General features: G+C 50.3%; 1 protein-coding gene across 1 annotated transcript in view; it reads right to left on the minus strand.

The window, feature by feature from the left end:
- The window catches only part of THSD4 (thrombospondin type 1 domain containing 4), a 578,057-nt gene extending 568,895 nt beyond the window's left edge, over window positions 1-9,162 (minus strand). Inside the window, exon 1 of the mRNA XM_081050341.1 lies at window positions 9,064-9,162. The gene's annotated coding sequence lies outside the window, so the exon portion shown is untranslated. The remainder of the gene's footprint in view (window positions 1-9,063) is intronic.
- Between the last annotated feature and the right edge of the window lie 9,512 nt (window positions 9,163-18,674).

Genomic DNA, 18,674 nt, shown 5'->3' on the forward strand with positions numbered 1-18,674 from the left:
GGAAGGAGGGAGGGAGGAGGCACGGAGGGAGGGAGAGGAGGAGAGAGGGAGGGAGGAAGGGAAGGAGGGAGGGAGGGAAGAAGAGGGGGAGGGAGAGAAGGAGGGAGGGAGGGAAGGAGGGAGGGAGGAGGGAGGGAGGGAGGGAGGGAGGGAGGGAGGAGGGAAGGAGAAAGGGGGGAGGGAGGGAAGGTAGGAGGGAGGGAGGGAGGGAGAGGAGGAAGAGCTGTTTTGGTAGTTACAGGTACAGTAAAACTCAAATGAAGAAACAGCACAGTTGTGGGATTGTAAATTATGCAGGCTTTCTGGAAGGCCGATTTGACTATATGTATTAAATACCTTAAGAGTACTTTTATCTTTTGTCCCAGAAACAGCACTATGCATTAACAGAAGTATAAAAAATGCACAAAAGATGCAGTTATATTTATAAATCATATTGAAAAACAAACATGTCCAAAAATAGGGGATTGTTCAAACAAACTAAAGTAATATTTTTAAAATACCCTGCAGCCATTAATAAAATCATATTTTGGAAGAACAGTGAATTTTTAGTACATAGGAAAATATAACCCTATACAACAATACATCCAACAACAAATGTTAACGATACATGATGTATTTATTCTTAAGTGAAAAAAGTCGTGAACAAAACAGTATGTTCAGCATGACGCCCATTTTACGAAACAGCGTGTATGTGTCCATGTGTGTGGATAATAGAAACATAGATAGATAGACACTAGAAAGATACACATTAAAAATGGGTGGGGGATTATGAATGATTTTCATTTTTCTCCTCTGTGTTTTTCTGTATTTCCTAGTTTTCTACAATAAATAGGCCTTACCTTTATAATCAGAAAAAAATGAAGTATTATATCTGGAAACTTCAAAAGCCAATCAGTCGGTCTGTCTCAGTATGCGGCATCTGACACCTGGATTTACAAGCTATGCAGGAGACAGGCAGGGGCTAAAATGTGTGCACAGCACCCACACTAGGTAGCCTGTGGCGACGTGGCTGCAAAGCCTTCAGGCCATGTCTCAGGTGCAGGGCCCACTGCATCCACACTGCCTCTCCAGGATGAACCTCCACAGGCTCTGCGGAGGGCATGGGCCTAGGGCACGAGCCGAGGGCAACCCAACAAGCGTCTGGAGGACAGAGGTTGGGCCTCCTTCCTCCTCCCAGACTTAGGACCCAGCCAGCCCCACCGCCTCCACCTCCACGCTCAGGCAGGGGCACCCGCCCGCTGCACTGGCTCCTGCTTTTAGTTCCTTCACATCTGTCCACAGGACAGACTGGGCACTCCCTGGAGCTGCATCTGTTCTGACACTGTAACTCCACCCCTTCTCTAAGCAAAAGAGCCTTACTTTTTATTTTTAAAGTGGGTCACACACCAATCCAAAGGAGTGAAATAGTGATGTATGCTTTGACATGGGTGAGCCTTGAGGACATTATTCGTAGTGAAAGAAGCCAGTCACCAAAGATCACATATTGTATGATCCCATTTATATGAAAAGTACAAAATCCACAGAAACAGAAAAGAGATTAGTGGTTTCCAGGGACTGGAGGAGGGAGAAGTAGGGAGGGACTTCTAATAGCTACAAAGTTTCTTTTCGTGATGAACTATTCTGGAATCAAATAATGTTGATGGTTGCACAACTTTGTGAATAAAGTAAGCACCACTGAATTATACTCTTTAAAATGGTGAATTACAATGAGACTTTTCCGTGGGTTACAATTAGACTGAGGTCCTAACTGGCTCATGAGTTCCACAGAGCATATGCTTTGGAGCCAGGTGAACTGGGATTCAAACAAAATTCTGACACCTACTTGCTGCGTGAGCCCGTGTAAGTTCCTTAACCTCTCTGAGCCTCACATTTCTAAGCTGCAGAATAGGAATAACGTCTAGCTCACATGGATTGTTGAGAGGATTAAATAACATAATGCAGTCCCTGACACAGAACTCTGCAACAGTGGTTCCTTCTCCCTTAGCTGGCCAGAAGGTTCTCTGAACTTCACGCAGAATGAAATCCTGGGCCTCACCAAAGACAAGCAGGGCCTGGGGCTTGTCTGTTCTGGAAAAGACAGCCATGGACTAAATGGAATTAGAGGCTAGGATGTTAGTGCACATCCTATATTGAGACTTCAAAACGTGAAGGCATGGCTCCACCGGCAAGGCCCACCGCTAACAGCAATAAACTGGCTCCCACAGTCTCAAAGCGCCTCACGTCCACTGGCAGGCCTCCTCTCAACCATTGATAAGGGTTACTATTATTAGCTTCGATCAGGGATGAAGCAAAGAGGGCTCCAAGAAAACAGAAAAGGAAACTGCCGCGATTTGCATCCATTTTTTCAAACTTTTTAAAAATTCACTTTGTTGAATGATGATGCATTTTGTTAAAAATAAAAGTTTCCACAGTTAAAAATGAAGCACAGGTCAGCAATAGCTTTATAATATTAAAAAACTCAATCAAAGACTTTCTCTTTAAACATCCCTCCCCCACCCCGACACACACACACACACACACACACACACACACACACATCCTTTCTCCCTAAAATGTTATTATGAGCTACAGAGCATGAAGGGCTGACTCCACAGCTCCGGGGTTTGCTCTCAAAGCAGTTGACCTCTCGACCCTCGGCCACTCTGCTCAGGCTGTCAGGTCACAGCAAGGCTGGCAATGGGCAGAGCTGGTGTGGAAGTGGCCGTGCCACAAGAAGACCAGGCAGGCGTCACTGCCCAGTCCACCATGTCTGGCTGCCAAGCACAGAGGCAGAGGCAGGCAGTGTAATAAATAAAGGGGCAGCTGAAGGCCACGGTGGGCGAGGGGGAGCAGAATCTGAGGCATGTGAGGGTCAAACAAGCACCATCAATCAAAGAGTAGTTGTTCACCCAAAGCAGGTCTGCAGACGCAGAAGAGGAGCTACTCATCCTCTTTTTCCTCTTTTCCAGAGAAGATCTCGTCTCAGATCTTAGGCGGGTAATGAGAAGAAAATGATAGCTACCATTCACGTGGCACTTCCTGAGACGGCTTTAAGCATTTTGCATTCTCATAAATCTCACCCATGACCCCATTTCACAGATGGGAAAACGATAGCACAGGAGGTTAAGGAAATGTGTAGGGACACACAGAATGGGGGCATCAAGGCCTGAGGTCAGGGGGCTGGCTGCGAGGCTCCTCCCTCAGTCTCTCCGCGCTGCCCCCTGATGGGGAAGGACCCGACCTCCTGCTGCCAGAGGTGGTGTCCAGCGGTGCCAGACTCCCTCCTCTGTCTTCCTGGAAATGACACGTGGTCAGAGGCACTGCCTCTCAGGAGGAAAAGTCTGTTTGGCAACTACAAATTTGTAACTTGCTGATATGATCAAACAGAAGCAGCTAGAAAAGCCTCCCAGCGGCCTGCGTACCCATTTTCATAAGGAATTAATCTCTCTTGACTGAGCCTCCAAGAAAAATGGTAAGTCCAAGAAATGGTCTGTCGTCCCACCCCAGGCCCCTGGGAGTCCCCATCCTTGCCTTAAACCAAAGGCCATGCCCCCCTTTCATCAGACTAATTCTCTAGCCATTTCCCTGCTGGGGCTCAGAGGGCCAGGCCTAAAGGGTTAACATCTCATTTCCTCTCGTCTTTCAAGCCTTAATCCCCATCCTGAGCTGGGTGCATTCCAAGCCCACCTGGAGCAGGTCATGACGAGCCCCGGCCCATGGCTGGCCCTTCATTTCCCCTGGCAGGAGATTAGATGGGGCACCCATTAATCACTCATTACTTGTGTCCTTGCTGCTGGCCAGTCCGGCAGCCAGCCAGCTGACTGGAAGGGTGGGGCAGGCCCGCCTCTGCCCGCCCCAGGTGGTGACCCGCCCAGTGCCACCCTTCTGGGACAAGACACCACAGTGCAGCCCGGCCCTCCGTCCTCTGGCCCATGCCCACCAGGAGAGGGGCTAAGGGAAAACGCTGCTGGGATACCACCTAAGCCATCAGCTTTGGCAAAGCGCCTCAGAGAAGACCAAGTTTAGTTGAAAGATTAGGTAAAAAGAAGAGATAAGTAGGAAAAGACTACTGTCCCACGACAACTAATCACCAATAAAGAAAACTGCTGCCTACTTGTTTTTTAGGTCCTTCTTGGAGGAGTCTAAAGGGAAGCTGGGTGGGGGAGGGGATGTTGAATGGAGAATTCAGGATTATTGCTGCACAGCTAGGGGCGTTCATTTGCTGGGTTTCAATATAAGGTTGCAATATTCAGGCCTTTAGACACAACACTCCTGGACCCAAGGGGACCCGAGATTATATATTTTTTCTATAGCACATATATTGAGTACCACGGGTCTGTCCAGCACCAATCAGGTACAGAGTGGATAAGGGATGGGATGAGAATGACACTGAGCCCTGCATGCCTGCGCCGTGGTTCCCACACCGCCCTCCAGGCTTTGGCCATCCCTTTGTTACGGATGGGGAAACTGAGGCTGGGGATTGGAGAGGGGTAAAATAAAGGCTTCTAGAATGAGGGAAATGTGTCAATATCCAAATCCCATTCTGGGGAAGGAAGTGCAACTCACCAGGCCTGGAGGGAGTGAGTGGCTGGCAAGACACATTTAGCCCTATTTGGGGTTTCACGGCCCATTTCTTATGCCAGGAAATCCTGGGCTCCAGAACCAACTCACTCTGATCCTTCTCTCTCAGCACTTGCTCAGGCCCAGAAAGAAATTCCCAGGGAGCCCGAAGGGGGCAGGGCTTCCATGCCTCTGTGGGGAGGGCTGGGGGTGAGGAGTATGCTTTCAGGACCAAACAGAAGATCCCTTTGACCAAAAGAGAGTTCTCCACCCAGCCTGGGCCATGATGCGCCATTGGGCACTGCTCAGAGTCCAAGCGAAGGCCTCCGTTAAAAAGGAAATGTTACCTGGGATGAAAGGGCTTAGTAACTCGCTACCTGTCCCCAGCACCTCCTCGTAAAGGCAGCCTAGGGCAGTGGTTCTCAAACCTGGGCCTGCCAAAGAATCACCTGAGACACTCTTAAAAATGCCAACTCCTGGGCTCTGCCTCCATCCTGGAATCCGTTTGGTTTTTTTATTTTTGTTTTTTTTTCATCAGATCCTAACTCTGACTCAGATGTTCCAAAGACAACCCTTTCAGGAAAGAAAGATATAGTGGAAAGAGCACCAGACTCAGAGAGCTGGATTCTAGATTTAGGTTCAAAACCTGAGCTGTTAGCTTCAGGCAAGTGACCCAGAGTCTTCTTCCTTCTAAAATGTGGGTGATAATGTCTCTATCATGGGGTGCTGGGAGGATTCAAGCACCAAGCACAGCACACAGCAGTACTCAGTAAATAGGACCTGAATCAGTCAGTTCATCTGGCCAGCGAGGCTCCAGAAACCAGAGAAGTTGGTTTTGGTGGATTGGGGAAAGAATGGGGAAAACAGGCTCCGGAGATGAGGGGTGTCCCCGCATCAGTGCACAGGTCCTGAAGGGGGTGTGGGGGGGGGGCGATTCCTGAAAGAAAGCCAGAGTCAGAAGAGCAGCCTAAAGCAAGAGCCTCCCACTGGAGCCCCCCCGCCACCGCGTCAGCCTATAATATTTCTAATCCATTATTTTCCCAGAGAAGGCAGTCAATAGACACATGAAACCTTTATATCCACCCATACACAAATAAATAACACAATCACACACAAAAAGAAAGCTACAAGGTAGGAAATGGGGAGAAATGAGGGGAAAGATGGGGAAAATGGGATGGGAGGCCAAACCCAGTCAAGTCATATTTTCAAGTTTGCTGGTCCTGGTAACACGTGGGTACTATGCTGCCCGCCTTGAAGGAGCCCAAGGAAAAGAGGCCAGGAGGCTCGCCCACTAGGACATGTCCAGGCTGAATACAGAGTCAGGGCAAAGAATGCAGGACAGCACAGAAGGTGGCTCCACGGAAGAGGGCTACGTATGCAAGAAGGCTGAGGTGCACTTCCTGGCAAATTTTAAATTAATAGAATGGAAATCTGCATTTCTGAGCTGTGGGTGGGGGGCATACAAGACCACAATAAAGAGGCTGGGTAAGTGGAGCGAAGAGTTTTAGGAGAGAAAAATCGGGGTATTCTTGGGTCAATAAAGCAGACTGGAATTAAGACAAGTTTTAAATGCCCAGATGAAGAATGATCTTGGATCAACCCTATCCATAATGGCACATTCACATCTCTAGGTCTTTGCTCAAGCTCTTCCCTCTACCTGGGCTGCCCCCACTCCTTCCAGCCTTTCCCATCTCCTTGGACTCTTCCTCCTACTTCAAAGCCCAGCTGTAACTTTCTTAGCTCCTCCCATGCAGAAAAAATGTCTCCCTCATCTGTGGCTCCTGAAGCTTTGCACACTCCTGATATTTTACATTGTTTTGTGGTTATTTCTTTATGTCTCTTTATCTCCCAGGTGGCCATTAATCATCTGCTAGCCTGTCAACAAATTGAGGGCAAGGATATTGTCTTGTTCTTCCTTTAAGCCCCAGCACATAGCAACAGTCCCTGGCACACAGCAGATGCTCAAAAAATCTACCAGAGACAAATGAAACAGAAGTGAATAGTGGGGAGCCATTGTGATTTCTTAAGAGGAATGATGTGGTGAAATCAGAATTTTAGGAATATTAATCTGTCAGCATGAACAAAGATGGATTAAAACGAAGAAAGAGACTCATGGCCAGGAGTCAAGAGGGGAGATTATTACTGTCATTTGGACATAAGGTGGGGGCAGAGGGAATGGAAATAGAAAATAATTTTCTGTGATATCACAAAAGAATGTGGAAGGGATTTGGTAATAAGCTACAAATATGGGTAATGGGATGGGGCAATGGGGGGTGCTCAAACATTGAGATTCCTGGACAACTGGGAGAAAGGTGGTGCCACAAGAGAAACGTGGGGGACCGAGAAAAAGAGGGGCAATACTTGGCCTCTCTCTAGGATAATTGATTGTGATCACAACAAGCATTTCTAGGCAAAACAAAAACAAAACCCACAACACCTCCAAATCAGAATTTCCAACCCTGCTCTTATTCCCCAACTCTGGGTTGCGTTTTATTTTATTTTCCTAAAAGTCAGTTAGACACTTTTCTTCATGGCAGGGGAGACTGAGATGTAAGATCAACCTGGTACCCTGCTCAGGGCTGGGCATGCAGATCACATGAGCTCAACCCATCAGCCCTCCCTACAAGAGGCCTGCCTGACGCCTGGCTTATTCCGTAAGTGCTCCAGTCTTCCATCACCCACTCTCATTTCCCAGGCCAGGACCTCTGGGAAACCCCTGCTCCAGCCCTGAAAAGGTTTATAGGAAAGTCCCAGGACTCCCATCTGCTGCCTTGCATTAACTCCAGGGGGAGGATTTTGTTTTCTAAAAGAATTCAACTATGGTGCCAACAAAAATCTATAGGAATTGAGGGGTACTCGATTTAAATCACATTTTTTAAATGTTTGCGTCTTTGTATATTGAGACCCAGTAAGATCCCATGAATCCCAACGACTTCATCCCCTTTATCAATGGAGTAGAAGACACGTGCAGGCTATGCAGGTCTTAAGTGCTGTGAGATCTCTGAAAAAAATCTTTCGACTATTCAGTGTCTGGGTGCCTGGCTGTGGAACTACAGTCGGACAAGATAACTCCTTAGACCTCCCCTGGGTCTCTATTTCTCTTACTCCAAATCCCAAAAGGCATTCCATGATCGCTCAGCTACTCAGGTCCAAGACTTCAGGTTCACTTACTGCCTGCAAAGGGGTGAAACACGCGTGGTGGGGTCACAAAGGAGACGGGAAGAGCCGCAAGTACTATGCACATTTAATCGGCAGTAGTGGGGGCGGTGGGGCGCCGGGCTGAGTGTGGACTGCTGAGGAAACACCAGCCCCACCAATTCCAGAGGCTAAGGGGGCCCGAGAACAATCTGAAAGCCCTTCCCAAGTTAGGGCTGATGTTATTTCCAAGTAAAAACTATTAACTCACAGATCCCTAAAGCCCCGAGGTGAGCTAGTTCTGTAAAAGCTAATTCTGTGCGCGCGCCAAGGGGCTGCAGGTACTCGGCCGCACTCGGGAAAGTGTCCGGAGGTGGCGGAAACCACTCCTGCAGCCCGGCCCCCACAGGCACTGCGTTGCCGCGGCTTAGCTGAGACACACACGGATTTGAGGCTTCCTGGAGCACAGAGTGGCCGAGGCCCCGGGCGGGGGCTGGAGGCGCGGGCCGCGAGCGGAGCGGCTTCCCCGCAGCGCGGCCGGGGGGGGGGGGGGGGGGGGGCGCACGGCCGGGGGGGGGGCTCCCCGTCCCTGCCCGGGACCCAGGAGCGCGGGCCGCGACCCCGGCCGGCCGAGGGTGCGGGTCCCCAGGGGTTCAGGGCTGGAGGCGGAGGGGTGAGTGTGGGCGCCGGCGCGCAGAACAACCCCCCCCCCGGGAAGGCAGCCGTCGGCGGCACCCGCGCCCCCGGCGCCCCGCGCCCCCGGCGCCCCGCGCCCCCCGCGCCCCGCGCCCCCCGCGCCCCCCGCGCCCCCCGCGCCCCGCGCCCCCCGCGCCCCCCGGCGCCCCGCGCCCCCCGCGCCCCGCGCCCCCCGCCCCCGGCGCCCCGCGCCCCCGCGCCCCGCGCGCCCCCGCCCCCGGCGCCCCGCGCCCCCGGCGCCCCGCGCCCCCGGCGCCCCGCGCCCCCCGCGCCCCCCGCGCCCCCGGCGCCCCGCGCCCCCCGCCCCCCGCGCCCCCCGCGCCCCCGGCGCCCCCCGCCCCCGGCGCCCCGCGCCCCCCGCCCCCCGCGCCCCCCGCGCCCCGCGCCCCCCGCGCCCCCCGCGCCCCGCGCCCCGCGCCCCGCGCCCCCCGCCCCCGGCGCCCCGCGCCCCCCGCGCCCCCCGCGCCCCGCGCCCCCCGCCCCCGGCGCCCCGCCCCCCCGCGCCCCGCGCCCCCCGCGCCCCCGGCGCCCCCGGCGCCCCGCGCCCCCAGCGGCGCAGCCCCGCGGCGCCCGGACACACCCACTGCGCCCGCCCGCCGCCCCGCGGAGCGGAGGGAGCCCGAGCGCGGCCGGGCCGGGCAGGTCGGGGGCGCAGGCGGCGAGCAGGGGCGCGGGGCGCGGGGCGCTGCTCACCTGGCGGTCCGCGTCCCGGAGCGGCCGGCGCCGCCTCGCCTCGCCTCGCCTCGCCTCGCCCCGCGTGGTTCCCGGAGCTGCGCAGCCCGCGCCCGCCGCATGGACGGCCGCCCCGCGCCCCGCGCCCGCCCCGCCCCGGCTCCGCTGAGCCCCGGCTCCGCGTTCGGCTGCGCGGGCGGCCAGCGGCTCGGGCGCGCGCGGAGAGCGCTGGCTCGGAGCTGGGATCCGGAGAGCGGGACCCGCGCGCCCTCCGTCCCGCCTCCTCCCCCACGCGCGGCCTCCTGCTGTCATCGGGAGTCGCTCCTGCCGCCCCCTGGCGGCCGCCGCGGGAAGGACCGGCCCTCAATCCACACCTGAGACTCCGGAGGGGCCCCTGAGAGGATGGGACAGGCTGATCTCTGGGTACCAGCCTGTAGGTAGGGGGACAGTCTAGACAGAGGCAACGGAGGCAGGAGGCTGGCAGAGTGGAATGAAGAGTGGTCTGGGCGGGCCAGGCCTGGCCAAGTGAGAGGCGGGACCGGGAGGTAAGCTAGGGCCAGGTGGTACAAGGCCTTGAATTCCCCGAGAATCTCACCCTGAGGTTTGTGGGAATCACTGAGAGACTGAAGCACAGGAGGACGTGGGCCTCCTCGCCTTTTGGAACTACCCTTCTGGCTGTGACAGGATGGGGCTGAGGCTGAAGCAGGGAGCCAGCAAGAAACATTGTGCGGTGAGCCAGAGCAGTGATTATAAGGCCCGAGAAGGAAGAGCCCTGGTCGAAAGGGCACGTGCAGTCACACCCACTCACACACCCACACACAAGGGGAGCCTCACTGGGCGCCTGCACAAGCACAAGACAAAAGCACAAGAGCCCTCCAATTCTAACCAGGGCTAGACAACCTAGAGGCGAGAGAAAACACATCGCCTGACAGCCAGAGCGGTCCAGCCGTGCTTCCTGTCTTTTTCAGGGTGATATTGTGTGGGAAGAAAAACCAAAATCATCATTGTCGTCATCAGCGTCATCAAGCTGGGATCTGTATAGCCAGGCCCTTCTTTTTACTAATTGGGAAATATTGTCCCAAAGAGGTCATGACCCAAATTACACAGCTAATTCATGGCAGCAAAGTTCCGGGAGCCCAGTTTCTTGACTCCTAATGTGGGGCTACATTCTTAACATTCATACCGAGGTGTTTAGAGCTGGTAAGGTGGGGAATACAGTGACAGACAGAAAAGGTCCCTCGTCTCCCAGGAGAGGGTTGGGAGTGGCCTTAAACATTTGAAGGGATTGTCCACACACAGGTAGTCTCCCTAAATATGAGTCAGCCTACTTGTTCATCACTGCTCCAGGGCCCTCCAGCAGGGTTATTTTGAAGGTGCAGGTAGTACATGGGTGGACAATGAAAGTGGCAGAAGGCAGGCTGCCTGCCCCAGAGCCAGGCTGAACCAGGGATGGGTGCCCTGTGTGGGAGAGAAAGGAGAGCAACAGGGCAGAGAGCTCCAGGGGGGGGAAATGAACAATAGAGGAAGTGGCACCCCAAGGGGTTAGGCCAAAGAAAGAACCAACTCTGAGAGCTAAGGACTGGCCTGGAGCCTGGGCAGGGCCAGTTCTCACGGATTCAAGCTGGATCAAATGGATGAAATAATTCCACACTCAAACAGTGCTGATTGGAGGCACCTGATGTGAGTGGGCTTGAATTAATTCTAAGTGTCCTAAGTCCCATGGGTCCCGGTTAAGTGCATCTAGCAGCTCTAGTAAACCCTGGCCAGTTTAAACCATTTAAAATGATAGAAAACTAACACAACATTGGAATGTACTTAATGCCACTGAATGGTACATCTGAAAATGGTTAAAATGGTAAATTTGACGTAATGCATATTTTACCATAATTTTAAGAAAGAAAGCAAAACTAATAAAATGTGTTCAGATAGGATTATTAATTCATTTAAGAGACGTGAACTGAGTACTGAGTAGGGTATTGGTGTTAGGAAGTAAAAATGAAATGAAAAATAAAAACGTTCCAGTCCAAAAGAAGCTCAGAATAAGGCAAGGAAGGTGTCACGTAGTCAGAAACTCATGCTGGTCGGTGGTAGGTATAATTGGGGAATATGCAGAAATATTTGAGGACTCATAGGAAGGGGGCAGGAATCGGGGGTGTTTACCTCAGCTGAATTGTAGAGGATGAGCTGAGTCCATTAGGGAGGGCATGGTGTGAACAGGGCTTAGGAGGAAAGGATATGGGTTTAAAAAAAAAAAACAACTAATTTTAGACTTACAGACAAGTTGCCAAAATAGTACAAAGTATTCCCTTGTATCCCCCACCCTTCCCTTAATGTTAACATCTTACATAACCAAAATACAATTATTTATGGACCAAACTTGACCCATCTGACCTAGGCTGGCTTGTCAGAATTGATCTGATCCACTTCAGACTTGGTCAAATTGTCATGACCATATTTTGCTCGCATGTCACAGAATGTCCTGTGTTTAAAAGTCAGAGACTATACTGTGAAATTTACTCTCATTTTAAACAAAGAGATATGTACATTCTGTATGAGTTTTTCATCTTTCAGTCTTGTTGTGTTTCTGCTTTGTGAGTGTAGGTATGTATGCATGAACCAGATGGGCAGGGTTGGGTCCCACGTATGACACAAATGACTAACCCCCTTCAACAGAGAGGACAAAGCACAGTAGGTGCCTCAGATCACAGCGGCTGCCCCACATGTCTCCCTGGCATCTCGGTGTGTGGGTTGTTAGTTACCCTCTTGCATATCTGCAGTAACGAGGCACTCACTATGTCATTAAAAAACCCAACTGTTGTTGGGGCCCCTCTGTTAGAAAACCCCTTTCCATTTGGAACCGAAACCTAACCTTTTTCTGGATGACTAGTACCCATTGGCCCTAGAAGTGGCTCCTAAAATGACAGACAGAAAGCATAACCCTTCTGTCGTGTGTCAGCTCTGTATATGTAGGACAGTCCTAGTTTATACTTGTCATACCAGTATAAATTATTAATTAAAAGTTAATAGTGCCCTGTCATGCAGGGTCTCTGGTCCCACTCCCCGCACAAGAACGCAGGATAAGGTGAGGCCACAAAAAGGACACCCACAGAGCCATAGACGGGGGAGTCATACCACTATATTCTCGCTAACAGCTGGGTTGGAGACACAGGAATTAGGGGCCACGCGATCCGCAACCGGCCGTCCGTTTTTCTGCCAACCCACCCACTAGCATTGCCAAGGCAGTTATATTAGTGGCTAATGGTTAACTGGTTACAGCTGCTGGCCATCTACTAACCCAACCTTTCCACATGAGGCTGAGAGTCTGGAAACTGCTCTCTGGGACTCTGTCCCCACAGGACCCTTTCATCCGTTGTCCCAGTTGCGATGATCAATTATCTGGTCATCCTGCAGGAGACTTCCACCACCCACCTCTCTAAGGCAGCCCCCTGCCTGGGGCCACCGCCTCAGGGTTCAGCCATTCCTCCCAGGATTTCAGAGCACAGGACCGGAGTAGAGCAGCGTGAGAACAGACTGCAGGAAGGCAAAGTGGGCCAGCCCCACCTCGGTGGAGAACTTACGGTAACGCAGCTTTCGTACTTTCCCTAACAAGCACCGGCTGTGAAGTCTTTCCCCAGCAGAACGTGTCTGGGGGCTAGAGTCCCAAAAGTGACACTTTTAAAAAGACTGTTCTCCATTCTTGACAAACACTGGTGTTTTCGTCCTGATGGCATTGCAGGGGATTGTGTCCCAGCAGGAAGGGAAAACCCTATATTATCCCTACGCTGTCAACGTTTGGAGGCAGAACAGAAACAGACATGTATTCAAACCCCTAATTTCAGGCTCCAGCGAGGTACCGGGATCCATCACAACACTTACAGAAATTGTTCCTTTCATTCTCTTGGTTGCAAACCTTTGTAGACTGTAAAGTCAAGGCAAGCTGTGCCCAGAGAGTAATAAGGAAATAAGGGAGGCGTGGTAAACAAACAAAGCAAAACAACACGTGAGCTGGTAAACTTGTTTTCAGCGATTTCTAAGCACCTTGGATGAGCAGAAAGAAGTCTTCCCTCCTGCTTGTCTCCTTAACTCCGTCTTTCTCTTCCCGCTGCAAGCTACGTGCAATGTTGACCTGAAGACCAAGTTTCCTGCGCCTGCCTGGGGCTGGCTCCCTACCGGACCTTTAGTCCAGGACCAGGCGGGAGAACATCTGCAGCCACAGCTCTGAGAACAAGAGCAAAGTGGTTTCCAGATGGAAAGCAAGGGTGACGTGAGGTGTCAGTCTGCAGGCTACGTGGCAGGGGTCTAATTCTCCTTAGACCTTCACTCATTCTCTTTCTTGCCCCAGTCCAGTCAGCGGAGACAGAAAACTTCGTGTTACCTGGTACAAGACAACTTTTGGAATCCCAAGTATTCAGAATATTTCCTTTTGCCCTCTTTGTAAGTGATAATACTCACAGCTAGGAGGCATCACCCAGGTTGAAGCAGCTGCTCTCCAGGAGCCACAAGGCTGAGCAAGATAGAAGACGGACACCATGGCCCCTAGATTCACAGGCTCCCTTTCTCCTGGCGATGATTCACTGAGGGAAGAGCCATGGAATCCGTTCACTGGCAAGTGCCTGCTCCTCTCAAACATGACTGATCATTCATCCATCCAACCTATTTTTACCGAAGCTGACTATGAATGATCGAAGGGAGGATGAGAAGCATTAACCAGAGTCAGAAGGGAACAGGGTGGGAGAGACCATTCTAGACAGAAGCAAGCACACTTGCCAAGGCCCTGAGAGAGACTGGATGCAGTCAAGTAGCGAAAAGAAGGGCTGTATGACCATCGCTCCAAATCCAGGAGAGAGAAAGGAGGGAAACCGTGTTGGTGGTTGGGGGGGTGGAAAGGGAGCAGGAAGAGGCTGTGATTTGAAGGTGCAAAGAGTTCTAGGCATGATTAATAATTCTGGGACAACCTCAAAGGTACAGGCCAGAGGCTGAAGCAGAGTCCTGGAGCCCCCTGCTGTCCTAGATGCTGGATTTGGGGGCGGTCCAGGGCTCCCAGAGTAGAAGAAGTGGGCGGGGCCAGCTTTGAGTAGTGGCTTTTATTAATCAACCAGTGCAGAAGTATGTATATCATTTTGTAAACAATTGGAAAATCTGTTCAGTACAAAACCGTTAGAAGTCAGTGATGCTTATAGCTATTGTTGTGAGTTGGTTATTTTCAAATGAGCAAGAGGAATCCTCTGAGGGGCTTTCTGTGGGGGCTGACATGATCAGATCTGTGTTTATCCAAAGGGAGAAGAAAAAAAAATCCCCATTTTGAAGGGAAAAATGATAATGCAAAAACATCATTCCACAATTCTTTTGTAATGGAAAAAAAAAAACCCACAAATCTATCATTCTAAAAGCATGCCCTGCGCTTGCCATCCCCTGCTTCCTGGGAGACTCCTAGTAAAACCTTGCCCTTCACCCATTGCATACGTGGCCCTCATGACTGGCATTGCAGGTCTCCTAGCTGGCAGGTGAGAGGTCTCAGAACAGGAAGCAGGGTCTCCCTTTGAGGCTACTCAGCTTACATTGTACCTGAAATTGCTGTCACCTTGGACTCATTGGCAATTTTCCCTCCTTAGCAAACTGGCTTTCTTGTTGAATGAATTCATTTTTATCAAGTCTTAGAGATACCGCATATCCAGAGAACACTAGCTAGATGTGGTTTGTATATAAACCCAGTATACTGCAGGCCACAAAGTCAGTCCCAAGTTCATTGCTTTGCTTTGCCTGTTCACTTTCATCTTGCCTCTATTTTCAGTATACAGAGGACCTACTTTGAGCCAATTGTGACATCTTACCAGACTTCACTGTCAAGATTTTCATGGGTCCTACATTCCTTTTTTTCCCTTTATAGTTTCCTGTTTCACTGCTCTCCGCATGATGATGGAGTCCTCTACTTGTGAGAAGCAGTTTAGTAAAAGAAAGCAGTTAGTACCCCACCCCCACCAACATCACCAGCTGGTCCTGTCATCGCAGAAATCCCCACCCACAGAACTGCAGTCACCTTGTCTAGAGAATGGGAGGAACATAATTACACCTGCTGGAAGAAAAGACGATTGGCTCACACCAAATCTTGAACCTCTTTCCAGCTCTCAGATCTATGATTCTCTCAGAAACTCTGCAACAGGAAAATTATGTGGCTCGTTTTGGATCCATCTGGGAAAAGATGACATACACGGAGAAGTATGTGACTTCTTTTTTAAAAAATTTCAAGCTGCATTTGAAATGGCTTCTTTCATACCCTGTAATGTAGAGGATTACCACGCAACTGTAATTCCACATCATGGCTTCAAGAGAAAACTCCCCGTGGCCTGTGTCTGGAGTCATGAAGACCCACTGAAATAGCTGCTGTGTTCATTTATGTGGGTAGGATGAGAGAAGGCCTGGCTGTGTGGGTGAGCCCTGGAATGGCTCCTGTATTCCTCTGGAATTAGATGTCAGTCCAAAATGGACAGGATCAGGGTTCATGGCCAGCTTCTTCCTAAGTTCGTTTTTCCCTATTTCGAATCGTGGAACTCTAGAGGTGTGAGGGAGCATTCCCTCTTACACAGATAAGGAAATGAAAGTAAGTGAGTAGAAAACCGTCCCACTACACGTATGTATATGGGGAAAGAGCCCACTAAGTGCCAGGCCTGTGATCTTTCCATTACCCCATGGAAGCCAGGCCTTGGATTATTTTGATGAGCCTCCTCCCCACTGCTCCACCCCTCAGTCCATGAACGGAGAAAACTGGGGGTTCCATGCTCTCAGAAACAGCCATCAAAAGCACTGAAGACATCTTGAGTTTCAAATCTCATACATATGAAAGCTGAGAACTTTAGCCCCTACTCAAAGCATAGTACTTAACCTAATCAAGTTATATTTTGCCTTTTTGGGGGTTACAACAAAAACACTGCAGGTTCTCCCTCGTGTGCTTGTCCAGAGGCTCAGCCCAGCAGTATGGGCACAAGCCTCTACTACTACTCAGGCCACTTTCCAGAACTCTTCTGTGCATCTCAGGTTTGTTCAGGAAGAGTGCTGAGGCCTGAGGAGCATTTCTTAAAGCATTGGGGGCGGGGGGAGCAATCACCTCCAGGGTCCACAGCCTGAGTTGTGGGGTGACTGCCTCCCCTTTACATCCCCATGGTAAAGGACTGCACCTATTCCTCTACCCATCAAAGAGCAAACCATGTGAAGGTGGACATCTTTAGACAAGGCAGAGCTACCCCTGCATCAGCTGGTATGATATCCTTAAGGATAGGTTCCCAGGAAGAGAAGGGTAGATGGAAGGATGTAGAGTGGAACGGACAGGAAATGAGATGTGATTCAGAAAAACAATAACACCTGGTTTTTATCTGGTTTTAGACATGTGACCTTGAGCAATCACTTAACCTCTCTGAGCCTCAGTTTCCTCATCTGCTGAGTGGTACTAAACACTCACTGTTGACTTCTCTCAAGTGGGAAAATGGGTAGGGAGTGTTTTCATGCCCTCTACTGTCCCTCTTAGAACTCTAAGTCTGAGAGAAGTTGGGCTGTGTAGTTGGTCCGTCCCTTTGTCTGATTAGCTATATTGCCATTCTTCCATTGTCATGGGGACATGCCAAGGATGAATGAAGGGTATGAGATCAAACAGAGAACAAACATAAGCAAGGATAAGCATGTAGATTAAAATATAGATTTCTCCTGACTCAGTTCTATGAGTGAAAAATACCATACCACACAGTGGGAAAGAAACCAAATCACCCTGACGTGCAATTAGATATTGTGGTCCAGTTTGGAGAGTGGGGAACAATGGGTCTAGCTTGTTTTTTCTTTTGTCTTTCTTCTTTTCTTCTCTTTTCTCTTCTCTTCTCTTCTCTTCTCTTCTCTTCTCTTCTCTTCTCTTCTCTTCTCTTCTCTTCTCTTCTCTTCTCTCTCTCTCTCTCTCTCTCTCTCTCTCTCTCTCTCTCAAGAAAGAGATTTTTATAAGAAGAGAGAGAAAAGAAACTCATTTTCACAAGATTAACTTTAATTGGGGGGTCAGACAATTTACTTGTCAGAATCTGAAGTTCCCTTGAAGCGCATAAGAACCGTCTTTCTGTATAATGGTTTCATGAAGAGGAGGCATCTGAGTTGTGGAAGGTGCATGGGTTTTATAGGTAAACAAATGTGCCCCTGGATCTTGCTCTGCTAACCTGTTAACTGTGTAATTTTGGAAAAGATACTAAATAGAATCCGAGCTTTTCAACTCTAGAGTGGAGATAATTCTTGAGGGCATAGTTTGGGGGGTCATTACTGAGGATCACCATTTCCTCCTTAGGGCCAAGCGAGGATTTAATTTCCCTGTCACCATGAAGCTTAATGTGGCCATGTGACTTGCACTGGCCAATGGAAAGTGACTTCTCTTTTTAAAAATTAAAAAAAAAAAATAAGAGCAAGAAACCTGGCAGATGCTTTAAGACTCCAGGAATCATCACATTTCATTCCATTGTGCTGTGATTCTAGAAGCTCTTGCCAAGACGTTGCCCCCGTTAGCCTGGGTCTCAGGGGCCTGTGATCAGCAAAGCACCCACCACTCCTTGTGGGATGTGCAGCATCTTTTGTTGTGTTAAGCCGCCGAGATTTGGGTTTGTTTGTTACCGCAGCAAAACCTAGGCATACCCCGACTGACACAGTAGTGGTTACAATAAAATGTGATGGTGTTTGTAAATACAATGTGGCATTGGCAAAGTGCTTGAAAAGCCTTGTTAATTCACTAGACAGAGGTAACTGTGCTGATCAGTAGGCCCAAGTTCAGGGGTAACTTCTTGCACAAGTCAGGCAGGCCACAGAAGACTGCAACTTCACCCCAGACTATGTCTCCACCAAGGGCCAGAGTCAGGAAAGAAAATCCTGACAAATTTCCCCCAACAGATCTGCCATGGTGACTTAAATGCCACCTCTGCCTTTGAAAAAGCTCCAGTGAAAGGGCCAATCTGTGCCCTGACAGGGAGAATGCTTCGAGGACATTCCCTAGGCTCTGAGGAGTAGATGCTGAGGAGCGGGAAGCACCAGGCCCGCGTTGTGGGGGGGAGTCCTTGACCATGGCAAGTTTAAGGGCACCTCTCCCCCTGTCTCTCCTCTCTTGCCGTGCTCCGTACTCTCCCTTCCCATCATTATTTTCATCCTCACATCTCCACAGTAACTTGTTGGGAAATCATTCTTTATGCCACCCAAATCTAACCTCTGACCCCCAACTCCAGGCTCCCATGCCCAGAAATTTGGGCAGCCTCTTCAAGTTAATGGGTTATGGATAGAACATATCACCTCCCATTCCACCACCAAAAACCCTATGTCCTAGTTCATACTCTATATCTGGATGAAGGGTAAACAGCTCCCCAATCACTCAAGCTCAAAATGTCAGAGTTTTTACGTCCTTGGAACACTCTATTTTCCATTAATGTGAAAGGGGAGGGTGAAAACAAGAAATACAAAGTATTACTCAGGCCAGGTGAGGTTGTGGTTCAGTCTTAGTGGGAATTGTTTCTTTGAGAATTTGTCTTTGTGGGGAATGTCTCTAATTGTGGGTTCCTAAAATAAGATGTGAGCTGCTTAATTCTTTTAGGCCATAATAAAGGGCTATTGTTGGTGAATGAAATTTA

This window comes from Rhinolophus hipposideros, assembly GCF_964194185.1.
Source record: "Rhinolophus hipposideros genome assembly, chromosome: 5".
Taxonomy (NCBI): domain Eukaryota; kingdom Metazoa; phylum Chordata; class Mammalia; order Chiroptera; family Rhinolophidae; genus Rhinolophus; species Rhinolophus hipposideros.